At 38.2% G+C, this 26,791-nt stretch overlaps 1 long non-coding RNA gene across 1 annotated transcript in view; it reads right to left on the bottom strand.

Annotated features, from left to right (window-relative positions):
* The window catches only part of LOC132649545 (uncharacterized), a 37,702-nt gene that overhangs the window by 8,868 nt on the left and 2,043 nt on the right, over positions 1-26,791 (bottom strand). Inside the window, exon 2 of the long non-coding RNA XR_009588042.1 lies at positions 9,766-11,323. This is a non-coding gene — a long non-coding RNA (uncharacterized LOC132649545). The remainder of the gene's footprint in view (positions 1-9,765; positions 11,324-26,791) is intronic.

Genomic DNA, 26,791 nt, shown 5'->3' with positions numbered 1-26,791 from the left:
ACAGCAGGCAATCGAGTGCATGTCAGAGATAGCCCCTGCTGTCTTGGGAACCCACATGGAGACTGAACTGCCTACCAGCTATATCTGAGAAGGGTCTAGGTCCTCTATGCATGGACCTTGGTTGGTGCTTCAATCTCTGCAGGTCCCCCTGTGCCCAAATATTTTGGCTTTGTTGGTCTCCTTGTGGAGCTCCTGCCCCCTCAGGGTCCTTCTATCCCCTTTATGGAAGAAGACTCTTCTTCCATAAGACTCTCCGTGTGTTGCCCAAAGTTTGGCTGTGAGTGTCTGTATCTGCTTAATCCCCTGTTGGGTGTAGCCTTTCAGGGAACCTCTATGGTAGCTCCTGGCAAAGTTTCTTGAACCTCCTCTCTTTCTGGAAAGCACTACAGGTGTGTAAAGCAATCCCCTATTAATTCACAGCTCCTTATAACTACTGTGTAAGATAAGTACTGTGCTGTCTTATTATAATAATTACCACTGAACTGAATAAAAGATTTTAATAATTTCTCCAAACATTTTTTTTAATTTTTATTATTAGTTACATTTTATTAACTCTGTATCTCAGCTGTATCCCGCTCCCTTATTCCCTCCCAATCCCACCCTCCCTTCCTCATCTCCTCCCTGTCCCTTTCCAAGTCCACTGATTGGGGAGGACCTCCTCCCATTTTATCTGACCCTGTTTAATCAGGTATCTTCAGGACTGGCTGCAAAGTCCTCCTCTGTGGCCTAGCAGGACTGCTCCTCCCTTGGGGGATGGGCAGAGAGGTCAAAGAGCCAGTCATTGAGTTCCTGTTAGAAATAGTCCTTGTTCCCCTCACTATGGGAAACCAATTGGTTACTGAGCTACCACAGGCTACATATGAGCAGAGGTTCTATGCACAAGTAGGTCAAGGAAATGAAAAAAGTCGATATTGCATCTAAAAACTAAATATCATTTTGTGCAGAGCACTGAAATAGTGTCCCTCATTACTTCTTCATATCTGTATGTTTTCACAAACTTAATACTTAACTTTTTAACTACATTAGCAAAGTAAATGACAGTGGTATTCATTTACTTATTGTGTGGTTAATATGATGAATAAAATGTACTCTACTGCACAGTACCCAGATTCAAACATTTAATTAGAAGCTGCCAAAACTGTCCAATATTTTTTTTTCAAAAACTGCAAGTTGGAAATTGTTTCATTTTGATGGAAATTCTGTGTTTGTTGTTTTTATTGTTAATGTCATTTTAAATTTCAAAGCTCTCAGGATCTGTTAACTGGAACCAAATTTCAGAAGTCACATTTATCAACACACATTCAATTTGGGGTATTCCATTTATGATTCTCAAGTTAACCATGAAAGGCTTATGAAAATTTTTCCTGTTCTGTGAATATAGCAGAATGCCCTTATAATTTATTTTATTGTTACGTTATTTTATTGTTACGTTCTTTTAAAAGAACAATACTATTGGGTCTTCCCCCGGGTCAATGACATAGTTAGTTTCATGTTCATGGACACCTGAGCAAGGTCAGGTGTGGGTTCCATCTTGTGGCGTAGACTTCAAATCTGACCAGATGGTAGTTGGTTACTTCCACAAGTATGTGGAATGCCAATATTGTACCAGAGTATGTTGCAAGCAGATCACCATTGTAGATTACAGAGCTTGTAGCTGTGTTCGTGTCCACCTGTTTCCTCTGGTAGTATGGAGAGTATCTTCAGTCCTATGAACAATAGTTAGTCAGGGTAAAGAGTCTAGCTGGGCACTAGCTCAACTTTTCTGTTTTCAGTGAGTTATGTAGATGCTGTTTACATCATTGGGGCCCTATCATCAATCTAGAGAACAATCAATATCCTTGGCATTAGCCTGAGTTGTTTGGAAGTTTCCATGGGGCTCCTTTGCCCAAATACTCAATTACAACTATCTCCATCACCCATCATTAGAGAAGCTTCCTCCGGCAGGAGATGGGAATTAATGCAGAAATCTACAACTGGACAGTGTGTAGAGAGTGAGAGATCTTGGAGATTTCAGTTATAAATGGCATGTCATCATCAATACCTCAGAGGTCAGGAACTATGCAGAAGAAGCACTAAGACTATAAGATCCAGGGCTGGGATAGAAGAAGGAGGATCGGGGGGTGGACAACACCAAGGAAACAAGGCCTTCCTAACAGCGGAACCTATGTACATATGATCTCACAGAGACTGTAAGCTGATGATACACAGTGCCTGCACAAATGAGGCCACAACATGGACAGAAGTAACACAAACCCTCATTCCTATCCAGAAGCTATCTCTGATTGACAACTGCTCACAAAGGAAAAATTAGTTTCTGGCAACTGAGTCTTACTGGCTATACCAACCGCACTTAATTCCTAACAGAAGTTGACCAACACAGAATAAACTCAATGGTTCTTGTTGGAGGTTGGTCTGATCCATGTTACTGGCCCTTCAGATCTGGTTACACCTGCCTAATACATACCTGATTGGTTGATTAAACAGCCTATACCTGGGCAGGCAAATGGGGTAGGTGTGGCTAAGGTTCCAGGGCTTTGGAGGACAGAGAGCATCAGAGCAGATGGAGAGAAGAGAGGAAGAAGAAGGATGCCATGATGGGTGGAGGAAAAAACCATGTGGGTGAGGGGAAAGGACTCCAATAATGGCATGAAAAGGGGAGACTGTAAGAGGAGTTGGAAGAGAAAAAAAATGTAATCCAAATATTTTGTATGAAATGTGTTTTTAATTAAATACATATTTTCCTATTACCTTTGTCTTTATTATGTAAAATATCAAATGAAAGTCACATTTTTATGGCCAGATTAACGATTTAGGCTTCCTGGTAAGGAGTATGAACTATTTTTCTCAGAAAAAAAAAGCCTAAAATTAAAACAAATGATTCCTACTAAAGTAATATTTACCTTTTCATTTGCTATAAATAAACAGACACACGGATACCCTATGATAATGGGTCCAGCTTTTGTTTGTTTGTTTGTTTTTCAGCCACATACATACTCACACAAATAATCGAATTAACAGTTTTTGACCAGTCAAGTCTCAATTTATTATGGTGCATGAGTTTATCATCTGCATTTCAGCAGAGCACTTATCCCTCATAGTAATAAGTAGACTTTAGACAGCACACATAAAACAGTGAGTTAGCGTAATGTGAAAACTGTTATAAAATGTAGCTTAAAGAAAAAGCATCTGCCAGGAAAGCACTGTTGCTTACCACTCCCTCTTCTCAACAGCAAGTGCAGTCAAGATTGCCATGCTGTCTTGTCAGTGACTAGTCACAAAGGTCTCAAGAGTAGAGCCAAGCAACCATATTTATTCTTCAATAATATCGCATACTACAATGGTCCTGTGTTGGGTATAATTTCTTTAACTTGTCATTTTAATTGTTATCTCCTATAATTTTAGAGAATATAACTCTATTTAGAACTAAATGAAGAACATAATTTGGGATCCAGCAAATGTTAGTGATGGGTAGTGATAGGCACTCATTCTGTGAGTACAGTGTAACTTCACAGTTTGTCTCAATTTTGTTTATCATGTGCTCTGTGTGACCAAGATACAAGATTGGGAAGTCAAGATTTACAATAATTAGGAAATACTGAACCCAAGGATAAGAAAATGTAAGCCACTTGATTAAGTCACAAGATTAGTAACCAATAGTAGACAAATAAAAGCCAGACCAATTAAAAAGTATACTATAAATACCACTTGAATACTTTATTTCATTATTACAATTAAAGGCTGTGCTTCTATAAAAGAAATGAAGATGCTTTCTTCATTTGAACAAGAAAATTCTATACACTGCAACAAATTGATAATGATGGAAAAAGCATTTCCCTCTATGATTTGAAATGTAAACATAAAAGGTCTAAAGATATAGACAGTCAGTCTACATGTGTTGGCACATGCCATAATCTCAGCACTCCAGAGACTGAAGCAAAAGGATCATAAGTTCAAGGTTAAAGTGAGCTACATAGTGAGTTTGAGGCTAGCCTGAGCTGTAGCCAATTAAGTAAAGATTAATAGCCACAAGCCAAACTCTGAAAACAAGTGCATTTTCATTTAGTCTCTAATATCCTAATGAATGGTTGGAACTGTGATTATGCATATGTGTTTAGATGATTGAGCATATTACAATATAATTTTGTTAATATGTTTGCTAAGAAAGTGGTGAAAATTTGCAGGAGAAAGGGACTATGGGAAGTCGAAGGAAAAAAGATGACGTGCTATGTCCTACTCGGTTATCTCACCCTTCGGCCTTTTTTAATGTAACTTCTACTCATGAAACTAAAGAATAGTCTCTGCATCAAATAATGACCTTTTTCACACCTGATCTTTGGCAGTCGCCTCACTTGAACACCCAGAAGCCTGTCACCTACTTTTTCTCCCTTCCCCCGCTTTTATTGAGAATAGTTTTTTTTCATATAACATATCCTATTATGGTTCCACCTTCTCTACTCCTCCTAGTTACTCCACATCTTCCCTCCTATCCAGATCCACCACTTTCCTGTCTCTTACTTACTAGGAAACAAACAGGTTTCTAAGGGAGAACAATAAAGTAAGATAAACAAAAACTAACACATGAGAAAAGTACAATAAAAACAAACCAAAGGAAACAGTACAAGAAATAAGTACAGACACAGAGACCCATTAGTTCTCATACTCAGGAATTCCATTAAGCCACAAAACTGGAAGCCGTGTGTATGATAGATATTGCTTAAATTTGATTTTATCGTGGAATGTCTTTTTTTTTTTCCAATCTATTGTGATTAAAAGTTTTGCTGGAAAGAGAGACGGAAATCACCACAGAAAAACAGGACCTTCTTTGCAATCTTGCTCGGTCATTAAAGAGCCTGACCCATACAATGACTTTTACAAAGATATTAAGAACACGGGGGACAGGAGCTCCCCAAGAACAGAACCAAAAAATCTGGGCCCGGGGGTCTTTTCTGAGACTGATACTCCAAACAAGGACCATGCATGGATATAACCTAGAACCCCTGCACAAATGTAGCCCATAGCAACTCAGTGTCCAAGTGGGTTCCCCAGTAATAGAAACAGGGACCATCTCTGACATGAACTCATGAGCTGGCTCTTTGATCACCTCTACCTGAGGGGGGAGCACCCTTACCAGTCCACAGAGGAAGACAATGAAGCCAGTCCTGATGAGACCTGATAGACTAGGGTCAGATGGAAGGGGAGGAGGACCTCACCTATCATTGGACTGGGGGAGGGGCATAGGAGAAAAAGAGGGAGGGAGGGTAAGATTAGAAGGGGATGAAGGAGGAGGCTACAGCTGGGATACAAAGTGAATAAACTGTAATTAATAAAAATAAAATAACAATTTTTTAAAAAAGTTTTGCTGGTATCTGCGGTCTCTTAAGAGTCTGTATGTCCAGGCCATTCTGGTTTTTAGAGTCTCCATTAAGATGTCAGATGTTATTTTAATAAGTCTGCCTTTATTTGTTAGTTTTTTTTCCTTGCAGTTTTTAATACCCTTTCTTTGTTCTGTACATTTAGTATTTCATTATTGTGTGCCGAAGGGACTTTATTTTCTAGTCCAGTCTATTTGTTGCTCTGTTTGCTTCTTATATCTTAATGAGCTTCCCCCTCTATAAGCTAGAGAAATTTTCTTCTATGGTTTGTTGAAAATATTTTCTGTAACTTTGACCTATGTCTGTTTTTCCTCCTTTTCTATTCCTATTATATTTAGATTTGTTGTTTGTTTGTTTGTTTTAATAGTGTACCAGATTTCCTGAATGTTTTATGCCAAAACGTTTTCAAATTTGACATTTTCTTTGACTGGGGTGCATTTCTTCTATTGTGTCTTCAATGTCTGAGATTCTTCCATCCCTTGCATTCAGTTGATTAGGCTTGCCTCTAAGGTTCTTGTTTGAGTTTCTAAACTTTTTCATTTTGAGATTTCTCTTAGTTTGTGCTTTCTTTGTTGGTTCCATTTCCACTTTCAAGTCTTGAACTATATTACTCATTTCCTTTCACTCTGTGTTTTTATTGATTTCTTTACGGAATTTATTCACTTCCTCTTTAAGGACTTCTATTATATTCAGAAAGGCTATTTAAGGTTCTTGTCTTGTGTGTCAGCTCTGTTGCGATACTCAGAGCTGACTGCCGTAGTGTTGCTGGGCCCTAGTTGAGTCATATTGTCTTAGCTATTACTGATTGTGTTTTTACGCTATCATCTAGTGTTGGAGTATGGTCAGGTGCTTTGTATTTGTTAATTGTTTGCCCCAGATATTCTTACTGTTTATGAGTAAACTGCTATGTGCCCCAAGTATTACTGTTTAACTTTGCCTAAGAAATTATTTCTGATTGGCTGATTAAAAGGCCTAAGCTTTGGCAGGTCAGAATAGGATAGGCATGGTCAAAGTTCAAGGGCTTTCTGAGAGAAGAATCATGAGACAGATGGATGGGGAAAGAGGAGGAAGGAACCCACCATGGGTTAGGTAAAGTACCACGTGGGCCGGGAGGAAGGACTCCAAGAATGGCATGGATGGAGTGACCCAGATGAAGAATATTAGCAAGTATTTGGGACTACAGATGCAGGGTAGCCAGATAGGAATGGTTAAAGTGGGTGGCAGGGATGAACCTGTAAGATATGAGAGAGTGCAGGTCAAATATCTGCCCAGCCCAAGGTGAAGTAACGCAATTATAAAATCTGACAGGTGTCTGGGTCTTACTGATTGTGATAGCAGGTTAAATAATGCCACCATAATAATTATAGGGCTAATAATAAGTATTATTAGCATGATACCTCTTATTTACCACAACAATTGAGGAATCTGGGTTAGGGATAAATTGTAATTCCAGGTGCTGATGTTTTATTTTACATTGTTGGGTGGGTGTTTTATTCCTTGGGTTCTGCTGTCTTCTCTGATTCTTAGGATGGTATGGTGGGTGGGTGTTGCCTCATAGGGAATTCTGGGATCCTGACAGATATGGCCACTAGGGTTTACAGATAAAATGCATTTTTGGGTATTGGGAGCTGACACTTAGGAGTGGGAATGGGCTAGAAGGATGGGGATCAGGGGGTCCACAGGATGGAGGAAAGCAGGGTGTTCTATCAGGATCTACTTAATCCCCTGAGAATGGGGACAGCAAATGAGGAGAGGCCACAACAGGTAGTGTGATACAAAGCTGGGGATTAGACTGGGGAATTCAACTTGGAGAAGAGGAGGAAGAACTAAAAGATGTGAAACTCAACAACCTGCTTCATTGGCTGGCCTACTTGCTTCTTTGGCAGGGTTGACTGGCAGGTTCCCAAGGAATAGCTGCTGAGTTGGTGGGCGGATAACAGGATGAACAGGGAGGAACTTTGGAGATCTTTGTGTTCCACTAGATATTGCAACAGGGAGGGAGGGGAGCCCACAGCAGGTGCTTTGCTTCAGAGTTGGTGGTGAGACTGGGAGATTTGTTTTGAAAGAGAAGTGGAGAGCTGCAGTTTTCCTACCTGCTTCCATAGTGGGCCTGGCCAGCAGGTTACCAGAGAATGCCTATTGGTGCTGAGGACTAGGATAATGGGATTCGCATGGGGAAGGAAGGTTGAAGGAGAAGGTCCGTGTGATCCACTGGACATGGGGGACAGAGGGGAAGGGGATGCTGGAACAGGTCTACAAAGCTGAAAATAAGCCTAAAGACAATACTGACAGAACCACAAAGACCATACTGATAGAAACCATTCCAAATAAAATAAAAAGAGAAAAAATAAGAGGCTCAAAAGTGAGTAAAATATAAGTGAGCTGTGGAGCAATGTACACATGTGGCTAAAACTAAAGTCCTTAGAGAGAGAGAGAGAGAGAGAGAGAGAGAGAGAGAGAGAGAGAACAGAAAAAAAACCTTAAATAAATCCTGAAATACTTTTAAAATTTTAAACTATAAACTTGGAGGTCCAAGACAGCGAGGGTTATATACAGAAACCCTGTCTTGAAAAACCAAATAAATAAATAGGTAGGTAGGTAGGTAGATAGATAGATAGATAGATAGATAGATAATTTCATGAATAAAGACCAAAAATTACAGTAATTAACAGCCATAAATGGTGTTCTACAGCATACCAGTGTCTAGGAATCAGTGAATGGAATAATGGCACTTAGAACTATAGTCCAGGTATGCCACCACTAAACTCAGCTAACAGCTCATCTAAAGGAAAGCAGGTTTACTGTGGTCAGATAGTGCAGCTTTCCAGAAGCTGCAATATGAATTTGTCTATGTAAAAATTTTCTAGTATTAACTACTTGCCATTAACCCCACTTCTCTGAACCACCAGTGCAAACCAAAGAAAATACACCTTAATGCATGATTCAACAATTAAACTGGCTACCTAAAATTTCTACCCTATAGTTCTCTTTGACTCCTATATAACTTTAGGAATTCAGGATGCAAATAATCAGATAAACACAGCTTCCAAAATATCTGAAATGCTTGACTGTACTTCTTTGAACTGTGACTTTGACAAGACAAAAAAAATCATGACTCACATGCAAAGAAACCCTTTACTTCATCCCATTGCTCTCCCTTCCGTTCATGTGGTAATAAGCAAACACTAGATGACAAATACTTCTAACCTTAAATGCCACTGAAATGGAAAAGATTGACTCTATTAGAGACACCCCACCAAAGATGAGCACCAGGTTTGTGTCAAAATATAAATGCTCAAAATAGCTGTGGTAAGGTTTATACATATTTTTATCAGTCTGCATCCTGGTTGTAGCCCGTCCCTCCTCTCCTCCCAGTCTCACACTCTCTCACTTCCTCCTCTCCTGTGCATTTTCCTCAGAAAAGAGGAGTTCCCTCTCCCATCCACACCAGCTCATCAATTTGCATCAGTACTGAGCATGTCCTCTTCCCCTGTGGCCTAGCAAGGCGGTCCCGCCAGGGGAAAGTGATCAAAAAGCTTGCAAGGGAGTCTGTGTTCCTAACTAGACAACCCAAATGAAGCCTAAATTGCCCATGTGCTACATCTTTGTAGGGGGCCTAACATGGTTCTTGGTTGATGCTTCAGTGCCACTAAGCCCCTCGGGGCCCTGGTTAGTTGGCTCTGTTGGTCTTCTTGTGGCGCTCCTGTCACCTCCAGGTCCTTTTCTCTTTCCTCCCACTCTTCCACAAGACTCCCTACTCATCAACCAATGTTTGGCTGTGAGTCTCAGCAACTGTTTGGAAGCACTGCTGGGTAGAACCTCTCAGAAGACAACTCTGACAGGCTCCTGTTTGCAAGCTTAGCAGAGTATCAGTCATAGTGTCAGGGTTGGCACTTTCCAATTCAGGGGTCTTTGGTTGGGCCAGACTTTGGGTGGGCATTCCCTCAATCTTTGGTGTATATTTATTCCTCCACATCTTGTAGGCAGGGTAAATTTTGGGTCAAAGTTTTTGTGGGTGTGTTGGTGTTCCCCTCCCTCTGCTAGGAGACCAATAGAGGGTGTCCTCTTCGGTCTCTATGGCCTCTGCTACTAGGAGTCTCTGCTTGAATCCTCCTCATATCCTCCCAGGAGCCTACTCTGACTTAGGTCTCCAGCTTGTTACAGAGATGTCCCCACTCTCAGTTTCTCTTTTGCCTACAAGCCTTCTGTCCTCTCAACCTCGCTCTCCCCAGCTCTGATCTCCATCCTCTTAACTTCCGCCACTACCTCTGTCTACTCTCACTCTTCTGAGTGAGATTTATACATCCTCCCTTGGATCCTCTATGTTACTTATCTTCTTTGCATGTGTGCCTTCTACTATATGGCTGAAATCCACTTATAAGTGAGTACATACCATGTGTGTCTTTCTTGTTCTGGGTTACTTCCATCACAATGATCGTTTCTAGGTCCATCCACTTGCCTGCAAATTTCATTTCTTTGTTTTTAATAGCTGACTATTATTCCATTGTGTAAATGTGTCACAATTTCTTTTCTGAAAAATTTCCATTTTCAGTGGAAGGACATTGTCTCCAGATTCTGGCTATTATGAATAAAGTTGCTGTGAACACAGCTGAGCAAGTGTCCTTGTTGTATGATGAAGCATCTTCTGATACATCTGAATCTTGAGGAAAAGCTATTCCCAATATTCTGAAAAAAAGGCCAGATTGATTTCCAAAGTGGTTGTACAAGTTTACACTCCCACCAGCAATGAAGGAGGGTTCCCCTCTCTCTACACCCTTGCCAGCATGTGCTGTCACTTGAGATTTTGAGCTCAGTCATTCTGAAGGTCTATACTTTTTACAAGATTGTTTTGAAATACTTTTTAAAAAACCATAGTTTCTAAAAATAAATGAAATTTTGAAAGGGTTATAATTCAGAAAATACAAGAAGAAAAGAAAAAATGTGAAAAAAATCTCAGTTATTAAGAGCTGACAATGATTGCTTTAGTTTCCATCCTGCTAATTATCTTTTATTCATCACAAGATAAATAGATACAGCATTTACAAAATAAGGAAACATCAGCCTGTTCTACTATGATATTTTTGAAAATATTTTCTGGGCCTTGGATTTGGTATTCTTCTCCTTCTTCTATTCCTATTATTTTTAGGTTTGGTCTTTTCATAGTGTCCCAGATTTCTCAGATGTTCTGTGTCAGGAGCTTTTTAGTTTTAGCATTTTCTTTGACTGATGCACTAATTTCTTCAATTGTTTCTTTGACCCCTGAGATTCTATTTCGTCTCTTCTGTTGGTGAAGCTTGTGTCCATAGTTCCTGTTCTCCTCCCTAGGTCTTCCATCTCCAGGATTGCCTCAGATTGTGTTTTCTTTATTGCTTCACGTTCCATTTTAGTTCTTGAACAGTTGTATTTGTTTCCTTCTCCTGTTTGACTGTAGTTTACTATGCTAGTTTGAGAGCTTTGTTTTCCTCCTTTAAAGCTTGCATCCTTTTCATAACCTCACCTTTAAAATCTTGTTCTTTGTATTTTGGGTGTGATAGTATCTTCAGGGCTTACTGTGGCAGGACTGCAGGTTTCCAGTGGTGCCACACAGCCCTGAGTTTTGTTGCTTGTGTTTTTCTGCTGGCTTCCAGCAATCTGGTTGACTCTGGTGTACGATGGCCTGGTGGTCCCTCTGCTGGGTTCACTGTCTGTGTCCCAGGTGGGCCAGGCAGATGGGGAGCAGGCAGAAAGATCACCGAGTGTTAGAGCTTGCCTGGTGCCACACAGGACTCATGGGCATGCGGGACAGTAGGGTCCCATGCCTAGCTCATTTCCACTAAGTTCACTGTCTCTGCTAGGTCTCATGTCAGGGACTCAGGTGGGCCAGGCATATGGGAAGCAGTCAGAGAGATCTCCAGTCCAAAAGCTGGTCCAGTGCCACACAGGCCTCCTCAGGAAGAGGACAATCCATCAGCCTATTATAAATAAATAAATAAATAAATAAATAAATAAATAAATAAATAAATAAATGTAGTACACATTGAGATATAAAAGTGCAATGACAATAAAAAAAATCTCTATTAAACACTACCCATAGCTAGAGAGATTATAGGCTTGAGACAAGAACCTACTACTTCCATTTTCCTAAACCGATATAATTTATAACTGTATTTTCAACGCTTACCCTAAAACACAGGTAAGCATATCTCTCACTCCTCATCAGAGAGCCTTCCTTTTTCAATAAATAGAGACTATCACAACTGGTCAAAATGCAGAAAGGACAAGACTCTGGAATGCCAAACACCAACCGATACATTTGCAACACAATCCCTAGATCTAAATCTAAGAGAAAAATATGGAGGGGAGTTAAAGAGCTGGAGATGCTGGCTACCTGTTACTCGATGCTTTCCTCTATGATTTCACCATTACATGAAAAACCATCCCCATGAAGTCTCAACACTATGGTTTTCTGAACAAAACAGGCATAATGAAAATAATAGTTAACTCTTAAGCTCGGGAGTGTAAGAAAACTCAAGAAACTGGGCTGGAGAGATGGCTCGATAATTAAGAGCACCGGTTGCTCTTACAGAGAACTCCAGTTCAATTTCCAGCACCTGCATTGTGGCTCACAACCATCAGTAAGTCCAGAGGATCCAATATGCTCTTCTGGCCTCCACAGCCACCAAGCTTGAACAAACACACATACATCTTTAGATAGATAGATAGATAGATAGATAGATAGATAGATAGATAGATAGATAGATAATTTTAAAGAACTCCAAGAAGAAAGTTTGAATAGAACAAATTCCTTGAATCATCAGTGCTAATTTCATAAACTCTTGAAGAAGCAAAGTTTTGCTATGTGTTGTAGAAAGTGGAATGAAGTTTAAGTGTTACCAGAATATTTTCTGTTTTCAATGACTATGTTGTGGGTGTCAAGAAAAGGGCCAGGTGGTGTAAAACCCTTTCAAAACCTTTGATGATTTGTCTATCTTCCTCAGCAGAGACTATAAGCTCTGAAAAGAAGTCAGGACAATTTTATTCATTACGCCATAGTCAGCCCCTAAAGCATGGTTAGGTACATGACATTTTAACAAATGAGTAGAATTAAAAAGCAAATTATATATATATAATTTATATATATATATAACTATATATATGCTAATATATATAGATACTATAAATCTACTAAATATCATAAAATGAAGTTTTTTGTTAAACAACAAAAAATAGAGAAAATCTTTATTAAGTAGGGGCAGCTTTAAAAATAAAAGGACTTTGTAAGGTGGCTGATGACTTTTTTTTCCTAGATATTCCTCTTGAATGCACACCCTTCTCTTTCCATTTCTCCATTGTATTGTGACACATGATGAGGCCCCTTGACAGACTCCAAATGGATGCTGACACATGCTCTGGAACCTCTGAACTGCAAGATAATAAACCCTTTTCCCAAAATTGTCCATCCTCAGGTAAATGTACTAAAGTAAGAACCTACCAGAAGAAGTAGTTAAGCCAGGCGTGGTGGTGCGCACCTGTAATCCAGCACTCTAGGAGTCAAGGCAGGTGGATCTCTGTGAGCTTGAGGCCAGCCTGGTCTACAAAGTGAGTCCAGAGACAGGCAAGGCTACACAGAGAAACCCTGTCTCAAAAAAAACAAAAGAACAAAAATCAAAGACACAATTAGTTAAATTGGACAGCAAGCTAAATCAGAAAGTACAGGTGAAGCCTTTATAGCATAGCATGCGGTCAAAATGCTGGTCACTGTAATGTGAATATACAATAATTTTAATAAGTAAAGTGCGAAATTTGTACCAGCAGTTTTTTGCTCACCCTTTTATAATTTAAAGATCTTCCTGGGTTTTCAGTTTGAACTGCTAAGATCAAGAGCATAGTGGCACAAATAAGCTGTCAGCAAAGACCTTAACGCTGGCACTTCAGGAGACAAGGGTCCTTGTAACCACTGTAGTATTCCACACCAATCCACATGTCAAGGACATTAGGCTGGAATTCTTTAAAGAGTTCACAGCTGTAAGGAAAACGACGACTAACAGTGTACACAATACGGGGGAAGAGTGGGAGTCCAGTGTGGGCAAGGAGGTGCGAGCATCTTTGCAAATTCAGCCATCAGAGGTCTCCTAAGAAGAGAACATCTAGGGACATAATCAAAGAGAAGGGACTTAGTCATATGGATATCATTCTATAAACAAATATGTAATCAAGACTGTCAGTTTGTTTAATTATATAATTACTTTTGATTAATCATTTATCCTATTTTCATTCAAGTCAAATTTTTCATACGGAAAAAAAAATGGGTAATCCATGAGTAACAAAAATCAAAAAGAAAGCTGAAGCTGAGAAACGGTGCTGCCAGTGTCTCAGAAGGCTGAAGCAGGAGGATATCCTGAGCTCAGGAATTTAAGTCCAACCTGAGCAGCATAATGAAGCTCCATTTAATAAAAATGAATAAAAATTTACAACCGTCTCTTAGTAAGCACTCAATAAATATTTTAAATACGTACCTTTAATGAACTAAATTAAATTAGCACGCTTGAATTTCAGAGACCACCCTTCACCAGCTTCAATGTCTTAATAAAATTCATATAACAATGTTGTTTTTCTAACATCGGTTCAAAATGTGGTCAGTATTTTTACCATAACATAAAACACGTTGATGACTCTAAACAGACCAAACAGCATATTTGTGTTCATTATGAAACAAGGCGCATACATCATACAGTTTCTATTTTTTTAATATAATAAAAGGGCAGACAAATAAAATTATTGAGAAAATTGCATGGATTGTTTTCACTACTCAGATCTTCTTATGTATTCCAAAAAGAAGAAATTATACAATTAGACTAATAAAATAATAATTTGATTTTTCCAAGAGAAATAGAAAAGAATAAAACTATTTAAGACTAGAAATGTTCAAGAAAGAAAATGAATCATGTAACAGAGCACTGAACTCTCAACTAGCTCTGAAAAATGTTCATGTTGGATTATAAAATAAACATCCATATATATATATTTTAATATCCTCCCTAACACATTTTAGTATTTCCCTGAACCAATTTTATTCAAGTGTAATTTATGTTTCTATGTCAAACACCTGCATGATATAAATATATTAGTACAAAAACCTATTTTAAGGTTTTTATTAAATCAGAAGTATGTATGAGCACACTTACAGTTGAAGAAGTTAATGCAAAAGTTACTGGCTAGTTATGGTACAAAACTGAGCCAAGAAAAACATTCACTTATTTATATACTGCAACACCTGAAAATGTCTCATTTACACTGTGCCCAGAATCACAAAATTTATCAAATAAATTTCCATACCCACAATCTAAGCAAAAGCTATATTTTCAAAGACACTGTGAAACTGACATTATACTAAAAATAAAATACTAGCACTATGCAGTTGTAGCCACATACAGAAAAAAAAAGAGGTTATATTCTACAAATAATGAAAATAAAAACTTGCAGAAAATTTTATTTTAAAAAAGTATCTCAAATAAAAACTGGGACAGTAATGAACTTTATGAACATTTTATGCAAAAATAAACACCACATAAAACTTAAAAATGAGAAGGTTCAAGTATTAAACCAATTGATGTTACTGTGAAAAAAATTCTGGAAACAACATCATCTCTTTAAGTTAATTATCTATAATACCTACAACCATTCTTTTATTCTATTATGGAAAAACTAATGATATCTTATTGCTTTTATCAATTCCATTAGCATGCAGAAAGTCCAGCTAAAGGTTGCTTAGTGATAAATCAGCACTTCGGAATTATATGTAACTCTTTTCCCCAGGAGACATTCATCAATGTCTACAGACATGTTGGGTTGCCATACTGGGGTGGAGAGAGGGGAGGCAGCAGTGCCACTAGCACCTAGTCTCTTTCTTATATAGACCAGGACTATTGCCAAATATGCTATAGTTTATACACTAGACAGCACTTACAACAAAAATGAAAAACAATGGCACCGACAATTACTCAGCCTCATATATTAATAGCACCAAAATTTGAACATTCTATGTCTTAGTTACTTTTCTGTTACCAGATAATAAAATACCTGACAAATGCAAACAAAAGAAGAAAGTGTTTATTTGATCCCACAGTTCAAGGCTATACTTCGTCATGATGGGAAAGGCATAAAAGCAGACAGCAAAGGCATGGCGGCAGGAGCAGGAGCCTGGTTGGTTACATTGCATCCACAGTAAGAAAGCATAAAGTGAACATGAAGTGAGGTAGGGATATAAAGCCTCAAGGTCCATCTCCAGTGAACCATTAACTCCAACAAGGCTCCCTCTCATAAAGGTTTTTTTTCCAAAGAGCACCACCAGCTGAGGGCCAAATGTTCAAAACATGTGAGCCTATGGGGGACATTTCATATTTAAATAACAAGACTTCGCTTACATAATGTCTTTGTTTAAAACCCATGCCCTTGCCTGGGACAATGAACTATGATAAGAATTTCAAAGCAAACCAAAGGTATAATCTTTATAAAGAAGCTTTATTAGCAAAGGAAAATATATAGAAAGTGTGCTGGCTTGTGTATGACAAGAAGACAGTGTAATGCTTTGGCCACTCTCCATCCTTCCTACTTGGCTAAAAGTTAATATGTTCAACTCCTCTCTGTGTGTTTCTTTTTTTTCCTTTTTATCGTGAAAATTCCTATGTACCCAAAAAATAAAATAATATATCCACAATTCAACTTTAATAAGTGTCAGCACTGTGAAATTTTTTTAATCTATATTTCTGTCATTTGGAGAGATGGTTTTTCTTAAGTATCTAAAAGCAAATGCCAGAGGATATATTATTTTACCAGCCAATAAAAGAAAGCTGATCAGGATAGCTAGATACAATGAACAGGAGAGAGTTCCAGCAAGAGAGGGTCAAATAGATAAAGTGAGGAAGGGGTGGCAGAAACCAAAGCAGCCATCCCAGATCCAAACAAATGGTAGGGAAAGCCCTCCAAGAATGCATGACATAAGCACAGAGCTGGACAGAAGACTGTAAAGATGTTGGTAGCAGTTGCCCTCAGACATAAAGGTAAGCTGTAAGGACTCTGGACAGAGAGGCAGGTGCCACAGAAATCAAACAATAAATTTTCTAGGTCAGAAATGTTAACAAATCCTAATGTCTTCCCAGGTTTAACAATTTGACATCTATGTGGAGTAAGATGATGAAACTGATACTCAAGGGAAGGGGCAACAATACAGGTGAGTGCCCAGCAGGGAAAGGGTCACACCTAAGCCACAGGAAACTAGTTGGGGTTTCTTATTTAAGAGCTGAAATAGTTAAGTGATTAAATAACTAAATAGATACATACATACACACACACACACACACACACACACACACATAAGTAAAATGGAGTTGGGGAAAGCTGAAATAGTAAAACTTGGTGTAGGACATCTATAGTACTCTGGTACAGTGCTACCAGACTTAGAGAACATTGCAGAATAAGGGGCAGAAAGAATATAAGAGCCAGAGGAAGGGAGTAGTATGGAATACTAGGGAACGACATGACTACTTCATTCTGGATTCACAACAGCTTTGATCATCTGCACAAGACTGGGCCTGCTAAAATTCTGTCACAGAAGTGGGGCAGGAGGCCATACAGGGCTCCCTACTTGCTGAGGATGTATACGCAATTCATGGTTGATGGGGAGGAGAGACATTTCTTCAGTGGTATAGTCATTGGTGAGGCTTCCATGCTCCCGTATACAGCCTTAATGAAACTTATTCACACACACACACACACACACAAGTGCACATACAAAATAATTTATAATATATGATAATTAAAATGTGATTTTTGGGTTTAATATATTCAGGCTGCTTAATGGATCAAGAGCTCTGCGGTAGTTTGAATGAGAATGGTCTCCATACGCTCATAATTTTAAATACTTGGTCACCAGGGAGTGTCACTATTTGAAAAGATTAGGAGTTGTGCCCCTGTTGGAGAAAGTGTTGTCGCTCTGGGTACGCTTTGAGGTTTCAGAAAGCTCACAAGCCCGGAGTCCCTTCCCACTGCCTGCATATCTGGATGTAGAACTCTCAGCTACTTTTCCTGTGCGCCATGATTTAAATGGACTAAACCTCTGTAACTATATGCAAGCCCCCATTAGCTGCTTTCTTTTATAAGAATTGCCTTGGTCATGGTGCCTCTTCACAGCAGTAGAACACTGACCAACATAAACTCTAAGGTTGAAATATCTCAACCAATCAATACGATACTCTGCAATCATGGAAACAAGAATTCTGTTCTAGGTTTCAACGCCTGATGGCTGAAATGATTAATGTAAAGACTGCTCACTGCAAATAAAAAGAATATCCACAGAATTCAGGTGACGTGGCATTATTGTTAAATGGATTCTCTACGAGGAGGGAAAGGTCCTACCACAGGGAATAAATAAGAAAATATGTAGATCATAGATGTTTTGAAACTTTTGTGCTTTGAAATAATTTTAGACTTGAGGGAGTGGAACACACAAAATGCCACTTCCTATAATCTCGCAATCTAGAATTATAACATCATGGTCTATTTATCAAAATGAGAATTTAAAGAGACAGTACAGAAACAGGAAGGGCAGTAAAAAGGAAGTAAAAGGAGAACAAATGGCAAACCAGTGGGAGTTCAGTTAGCCTTCCTAGAGAGCTAAAATCAGGTTACTATTGACTATATAGTTGAAGTAAATTCACTATGAGGATTTTTTTAATGACATAGAATAGTGAACCAAAGGTCAGATTTCACCCTCCTTTCCAGAAATGCTCTTTTTGTTCTAATATTCTTTAGTTCTGGTGTCTCCTTGGTCTCCTCTCATCAAAGAGCTTGCACCAACCAAATATCCTATCCCATGCTGAACTCATTAGTTCTAGTATATTTTTATGTGTATGTATGCCTTGAGATTTTTGTATACAGATTATGTCATTTATGTCAAAGATGACTTGACTTCCTCCTGCAAGGTCTGGATGCCTTATGTTGCCTTTTTTGTTTAATTGTCCCTGTTTTATCCTCTGTATGAAGCTAAAGAGAAGTATTTAGAACTGGAATTTTTTTATTTTGTTTCTATTCTTAACACCAAATCTATCAATCTTTCACCACTAAGAAAAATATCAGGTACTCTGTTGGATTGTGGAACTTGCTTTACATAAGCATTTTGATCATGAAAAGGAGTAGGATTTCCTTTATATGCTTTATCTGCATCTTTTAAACTATCCTAACTGCAGTTTGTATTCCCTAATTCACCCTCATTATAACTTTCAGGTACCAGTACCATATGGTCAGAGGTCCCCTCTCATATTATGCTGAGATACTAGCATAATCAGATAATGATCATGCCTCAGAGGCTACAATCCCTTTTCATAATATCACCTCCAAATCTCTAAGAGTTATATCAATCAAACAATTTCTTATCTTTGTGATGAAAAGTAGGATATTAAAAACATATTCTGAGGAAATCCAGAAAATCATAAGGACATACTTTAGAAATTTTTACTAGAGAAAATTGGAAAAATTAAAATATAATGGATAAATTTCTTGACATACATATATATATATATATATTTAACCTACTATAGTTAAGTCAAGATAAGATAAGTAATATAAACAGAGCTATAACGCCTAGTAAAATAAAAGAAATAACTAAGTCTCCCAGCTAAAAGAAGTTGAGAACTAGATGGAGTTAGCACAGAATTATACCAGACGTTCAAAGGAGAATTATTGCCAATATTCCTCAAATTATTCTCCAAAATAGAAACAGAGGGAACATTGCCTAATTTTTTTGAGTCCACAATTACCCTGATATCTAAACCACACAAAAAAATCCAACAAAGAAAAAGCATTATAGAACAATTTTCCTATAGTATATATGAACATATATGCAAAAATGTTCAATAAAATATTCCCAAACTGAATCCAAGAACACATCAAAAACATCATTTACCATGATCAAGTAGCTTCACCCCAGAGATGCTGGGATAGTTCTACATATGTAAGGCACCAAAGAAACAAGAGCTCCTAGACACAACAAGATGAAAGCACATGTGAACACATAGAGACTCCAGCAGCATGCACAGGGCATGTTCATGTCCAAGCCAGATGGGATCCCATAGCTGAGAGGGGAAGTGGACACAACCCCAACCCTAACCCAAATGTTATCTTCAATTGACAACTGCTCACAAAGAAAAAAATAGCTTTCTGCAACTGAATCTCACGGCATATACAAACCACCCTTAAGAGCAAGCCTCTTCCCAGAAGTAGATGCCCAACACAAAATGAACTCCACAGCATTTTTGGAGATTTTTTTTTATCTCATTCTTTGTCTGGGCATTTTTTACCTTACATTTTCTTATGCATTATGGTTTCTGTATGGGATTTCTATATGTAAAAATGTATGCATCTCTGGCTTTGTGCGTGTGTGCGTGCATGTGTGTGTGTGTGTGTGTGTTGCTATAACGTTCTTTTGGAATGTACACAATTTACCCTTGTTCATTCAAATCCTGATTTCTCTACCCCACTATCTGGTTTCAATCCGGACATTGCAATGTGATGCTTATTCTAAGCATCACCTGTCTCAAGTTTGTGTAAACATGCCACCATTTGTTCTCCATGTTGTCAATTAAAACAACCAGCCACAATGCTGAGCAATGGAAAGGATAGGGTGAGACATCCTGGTCTGGAGGGGGAGGAGGGAGGAGGCAGGAGAGAAGAGCAGAGAATCTGCAGGAGAGGTCTTGGAATCACGTGAAGAAATGGACTGGACCTAAAATATGACTAAACGCTAGTATTATGTGTGAAATCTAAATGGTAGTTAACTATGCGGGCTTGGAGGTTTAGGATAGAATAATATTGCCCAGCATTGTGCTCTAGGTTAATTAAATAAATCGCAGTCTCTGTGTGGTGATTTGGGTATAGAGCTGGTTAAGGACTGTGGCAGTCCATTTTGGAGTTAATGGCAAATTGGAGTGCACATCCGAGTAGTGGAATTTGGCCTCTTGGCCCTGGCTATAATCTAAAGTTTGCTGTCTCAGAGACTGACCCTGGCAATTCTACAGCAGAGGGCTCTGACCCTGAGAAACTCTGTGCAACCATGATAACCAGACATCAGGCTCTGTGTAAGCTTGAGTGAGCTTTCATATGTTTTGGCTAAATAAAATTGCCTCCATGAGAAGCTGCTTGTACTTTTCTGCTATATAAGTGTTGGTTTTACTATTATTGACACCTAGATCAGAGCTTTGACTTGGTGTCCTTCTTGGTGTTGCCCTGTCTCTCTCTCTCTCTCCCCCTAACCCTTGCTCAGGTGGTATTCAGGTGTCACTGCTGGCTGGTGACATAGGACTAACTGCTGCTTATCTAAAAGACGTATCAATTGTAAACATTAATAACCAACAACATGTGTGTTTATGTGTGTGCTTTTTCCTTGTCTCTTTTTTTTCTATTTTTGTTTTAGATGCTTGTTTCTTTTCTTTCTTTCTATGGGGGTGGGGTGTTCTTGTAGTTCTGGCTGTTTTAGACCTTGCTCTGTAGATAAGAGTGACCTCAAACACAGAAATCTACCTGCCTCCAGAGTGCTGGGATTAAAGGCATGCACCCCCACACTCAGCTGTTTCTTTTCAAATGAAAAAGAGAGAAAGAAAAGGTATGGTCTTAGATTAGCAAGGAGGATGTGGGGGAGTGGAGGGAGGAGAAACTGTTATCAGAATATACTGTATTTCAAAAACTATTTTCAATACAAAATTAAATTTCAAAGTCCCACCTATATTGGTGGAACGTGATTATTTTCATGTAATCAAAGACTCTACCGTAGTACAAATACAGTGGCTTTCTCTTTCTTGTGCTATTCAGGGTAAGCAGGTGGAGCAGGATGAGAAAAAGGCCTTCTCCATGAGGTAACCTAGGGATGAGAGTCCTGCCTTGACTTTCATACATTGCCTTAGACTAACTGGTGTCAGCTGCATGGTTGAGGCTCATTCAGCCTACAGGAGATTGGAATAGAATGTAGGAAAACATATGCCCTTTTTTTTTTTTTCCCAAATGCAAGACTCATGCTGGGTTTTTTTTTATACAATTTATACAGGCATGCCCTGAAAAAACCTTAAGTACACAACCCAAAACTAATTAAGACTGGAAAAGATAGTCACTGGCTCCAGAAACTTATGTCCAGCTGGTAATCAGTAGCTGTTATTGATAAAAGGAAATGAAGTAATCAATACTTGGTATAATTAGCAGATTCTGCCAACAAACATGAACTGGTTCAAAATTAAAAAGATTTAACATAAAATGCCACATTATGACCGTACGTGTTTTTATTAGAATGTATTCATTGCACAAAAGAGTGATTTTCACATACACGTTTATGAACGTTAATTATATTCATTGCCCATTACCCTCACTTGTCTCTCTTCCCTTCTGTCTTCTCCCCAAACAGTAGCTCTTCTACTGTTGTGGAGTACCTGAAAAGAAAAAGTTCCAAAAGCCCTAAATAAGTAGAATGGAGTCTTCCCAGCCACCAGTGGGACTGTACCAAGCAGATTAGCAGGAAACAGCCCTGCCTTCCATTTGGTTTGAGTTTTTAAGGAAAAAAAAAAAAAAAAAAAAAAAAAAAAACACAATTAAGTTATATACAGAAAGCTGTATAGGAATTTAAATTCAGAACATGGCTGTTGTGGGAAGAGATCATGTCTAAAGACTTTCTGGATCTGTGTGATCTGGCTGGAATACAAACATGCATTTAATCCAGGAGACAGAGGCAAGCAGATGTGAGTTCAAGGTCAGCCTAGTACAGAGCAAGTTTTACATAAAGAAAAGCATAGATCCAAAAGTTAGTTTGTAGAAGAAAGCAACCATGTTTGAAAGTGTTGTTTAATTGAAAAGGTGACAAATCAGAGAAAGACTTGACCTAATAGGACATGGCCAACTTTCGTGAGAAGAAGGAGAAAAAGGGAAGCCACCTAAGGCACAATACAGAGAGGAGAGGAGAACGTTTTCTTGGGACAGTAATAGAGACATGCTGCAGAGAAAGAACAAGTTAGACTTGGGTGAAGTTTAGAAGAGATCGTTATAGTTAGTCTGAGGCCAAGCAGAGCAGTTGCCCATAGAAAAGGCAAATTGAACAAGTTATGTGGAGAGAAGTTTAAGGCAGAACAGCTGAGCCAGCCAAGACCTCAGTAAGTACAAGAAAGTTTGAGCTTATTAAGCAGTAAATCTCAGAGGCAGAAAACATTCTAGATCTGGGTTAGATTGTAGTGAGGCTAGAAGCTTCCAGGACTAGGCCTAGGTTAGCAGGCAGAGGCAGTAAGCCTCTGAGACAATGGAAACAGGAGAATGAAAGTTCGCTTTTATAGAAAGCAAGCACTGTTTACAGAGGCTCTTTACAGAACTAGATAGAAACAGTTAAATGGTAGGCATTTAACCTTTACCTCAAGGTCACATTGTATAGGAATATAGGACTGGTCCAGAGACCAGTTTACCCTAGGAATTTAGTGCTAGTTCAGAGACCAGTTTTACCCAGGGTAGTTTTACACTTGATGTATTCTTAAGAATACTTTAATGAGCTTGCATAACTACAGTTCAGTAGCCCACTGTACTACTTCCACATCTTTTTTAAAACCCGGATTTGGCATAGGTTGTTTTTCTTTCTAAATCTATCTTATTTTGTTAATGTGATGATCTCCAGTTCCACTCATTTTCATGCAAATATGTTTTCATTCATCTTTATGGGTGAATAATATTCTGTTGTGTAGAAATGTCACATTTTCTGTCCATTGATCCATTGTAGGAACGTAAATTTGTTCAGCAATTTTGAAAATCAATATGGAAGTTCCTCAGAAAACTAAAATCTAAAATATGATCTGAATTACATGGCTAAAGCAGAAACCGTGAGAGCAAAGCCCAAGATGAGTTCAATGTATTCACAAACTGAATAATCAGTTGTTTTAGTGACTTTATAAGAGGTACAAAAGGTATCAACACAAATATTTATAGAAATAGTGAAAGGTCCAAAAGTAGTCAACAACAGCTATTTTTTTAATGAACTCTACTGTGAAAGCTTTTATTTCACACAAGCATATGTTATATTTGCTTCTGTAAAACAAATCATCTCAAAAAGAACTACGAGTGACAACCATACATCAATTAATGCCAACCTTTGACTTCCTTGGCAAGCATGCTCCAAGTTCAGAAATGAGTGTGGAGTGTTGGAGTAATAGTGACATAGGAAACCTCTTCACTGTTTTAAAAGTTTCCAAGATTCGCAGTCATTTGACTATCTACAGCAGCTTAACAAAGCTGAAAATTTGAAGAGAATGAGCAACTGTATTCACTGAAGACCTGTGGAAAAGGGCAATCATACTCCAAAAATTTTATGAACCTGTCTCAGGAACAGCAGCTTCCAAAAACTATCATGAAAACTCCACAGGCCTAAAGCTGTTATGGGATATTCATCAGAAAAGACCACTTGGACATAGGTTTAAGCCAATAGAAAGTCTTTATTAGTTGACCAGTGACTGACTACTCTGGGTGTTTGGGACCCCAATGTAGCACTGAGCCCTTCTCAGGGTGAGATTTTAAGCACAAAAAGAAAAACATGTTCTGAGTTGACATACCTCAGTTAACAAGAACATTTAGCCAAGAGTGGAGCTACAGGAACTAAAAAAGCAAACTTAGACTTTTTTGATTCCTTCCCAGAACTATATGGGACTTTTGATGGATTAGGTCTTTGTTTTAGTTGTGGCAGGTGGTGCTGTCTACCTGCTGAGTTTTACAGCCTGAATGACACTTCCATCATGGAGTCAGTTGTGCTAAGCTCTATGGCCCTGTTACAAAACTTTGTAGATCATTTTGGAGTTCCAGCAGATATTTTGAGGTATTTATAAACTTGCCTGGGGGAAAAATTGTAGTATTTGGAGGTTTGCCATAGTGACTGCCTTTCATTAAATATAACTAGAACTCATTTTAGCATTTTGAAACTTAGAGAAAGTCTTTTTGGACCAGTTGTATAAAATAAAAGCATTTGTTTGACTGGTTGGTTTGGGGGTTTAGTATTTGTTTTTTTGTTTTTTTTTTTTTTTGAGACAGTTTTCCTCTGTGTATCTCTGCTGTCCTGGAACTGACTCTGTAGACCACTATGGCCTGGAACTTGGAGATTTGCCTGCTCCTTCCCCCACTCCTGTCCCCTCCCCACCCCCACCCCACCACCCAAATGCTAGGATTAAAGGCATGTGCTATCACCACCTGGCTAAGAGATTTTTCATAGATAACTCTTTATTAATAAAGTTGTAACCAGTCAGCACAAATGAATATATATTTATGATTGTTTTATGTCAACAGACATTTAAAGTCACTGTTCCAGTTTTTGAATCTCATTTAAATTTTCTCTGTATATGTGGATATTTCTTACTGGATGTTTAGTATCACATTTTATATGAAATCTACTTTCCTCAGGACTCCTTGTGAGCTAAAGTGGATTCAGTAGTCAGACCTACTTTCTGCTTACACACACTCTAGTACTATCTTATTTCCTACTATCCTTTAGCTCTTCCTCCCCTTTGGTGATTCTTTTCTAGTTTTATAATCTAAATACAACCATAAACACATCTTCACACAACATATCACTCTAAATCCAGGTTCTGAACATAAAATATGTGGTATTTGTCTGAGTCTGGTTTATTTTTCACTTAACACCAACACTTAGATTTTATCACACTGAAAAATGATTTCGTATTTCTGGTTATAAGGGAAAATTAATTTCTATTGTTTTGAGTAGCAAGTGCAGTAATTTATTACATCTGATCTAGGAAATCAATATAAAAAGAAATAATAAATGCTTCACATTGTAAATAGAACTTGAATTATAAATTATTATTGGGGAAAAGAAATAAAAAAGACGTGAAGAGAGTGTTGCAGGCGAAGGGGCGAGGTGGTAGGGAAAAGAAGTTGAACAAGAAAAATTAGACGATCACAAACTGATTCAAAAGGAAGGTGTGGACTATTAATACATTGAATTCCAGACTAAAAATTTAGAATTACAGACACTCAAGGTCCTTTATGGGAAACAAGTTTGTATTATGAGCTTGACTGTAGTGGGGAGGTCTGGGATAAGGAAATTCAGCATCCTGAGTCCTTAGCTTTTCTGTCACATCTAGTATTTTTTACACAGCTACTTCCCTTCACGTTTTAGGGTTTGGAATTGGTTTCCCTAGAATATCAAAAAATCTAGTATCTATCTCGGATGAATGATGAATGAGTTTAGAATAGGCTGTGTGTTTAAGTCAGTGGTTCTCGACCTTTGAGTTGACACCTCTTTGAAAAAAAACTTCTCTTCAAAAATATTTACAACTCATAACAGTAGCAAAATTACAGTTATGAAATAGCAATGAAAATAATTTTATGATTGGGGGTTACCGCAATATATGGAACTATATTAAAGGATTAAAACATAAGAAAGGTTGAGAGCCACTGGTTTAAGCCAACATTAAGTATGGTGAGAGACAAAGGCTGAATTTGAATCCTTTACTCACAAATGACTTGATTACTAGGATTATTTTTATTTTATTTTATTTCCTTTTTTATTTTTTAGACTTAAGTATTTAATGTTTATGAATGTTCTATCTGCATGTATACCTGCATGCCAGAAGAGGGCATCAGATCCCAGTATAGTTGGTTATAAGACCCCATGTGGTTGCCAGGAATTGAACTCAGGACCTCTAGAAAAGCAAACAGTGCTTTTACCACTGAGCCATATCTCCGGCCCCAGATAATTTTATTAAAAAAAAGTACTCTATTTATCACCCTACACAAAATTAAAGTCCAAGTGGATCAAAGACCTCAACATAAAACCAGATACACTAAATCTGTTAGAAGAAAAGTGTGGAAGAGCCTTGAACACATTGGCACAGGTGGCAACTTCCTGAACAGAACACCAACAGTACAGGCTCTAAAATCAGCAATCAATAAATGGGACCTAATGAACCTGAAAAGCTTCTGTAAAGGAAAGGATACTGTCAAAAGAAAAAACAAACAAACAAACAAACAAACAAAAAAAAAAACGGCAACCCATAGACTGGAAAAATATCTTCACCAACCCTATATCTGACAGAAGGCTAATATCCAGAATATATAAAGAACTCAAGAAGTTAAAAAGCAACAAGTAATCCAATTAAAAAATGGGGTACAGAGCTAAACAGAATTCTCTATAGAGGAATATCGAATGGCAGAGAAACACTTAAAGAAATGCTCAATGTCCTTAGTCATCAGGGAAATGAAAGTGAAAACAATCCTGAGATTTCACCTTACACCCAACAGAATGGCTAAGATCAAAAACTCAAAGGACCTCCTGTCAGTGGGAGAACGGAATAGCGGGAGAAGGCGGAGGGAGAGTGGGATTGGAAGGAGACTAGAAAGGAGGCCATAGTCAGATACAAAGT

This window comes from Meriones unguiculatus, chromosome 20 (genome assembly GCF_030254825.1).
Source record: "Meriones unguiculatus strain TT.TT164.6M chromosome 20, Bangor_MerUng_6.1, whole genome shotgun sequence".
Lineage (NCBI taxonomy): Eukaryota > Metazoa > Chordata > Mammalia > Rodentia > Muridae > Meriones > Meriones unguiculatus.
The sequence above is the reverse complement of the archived record's forward strand: the minus strand, read 5'-3'. Positions and strand labels throughout refer to the sequence as shown.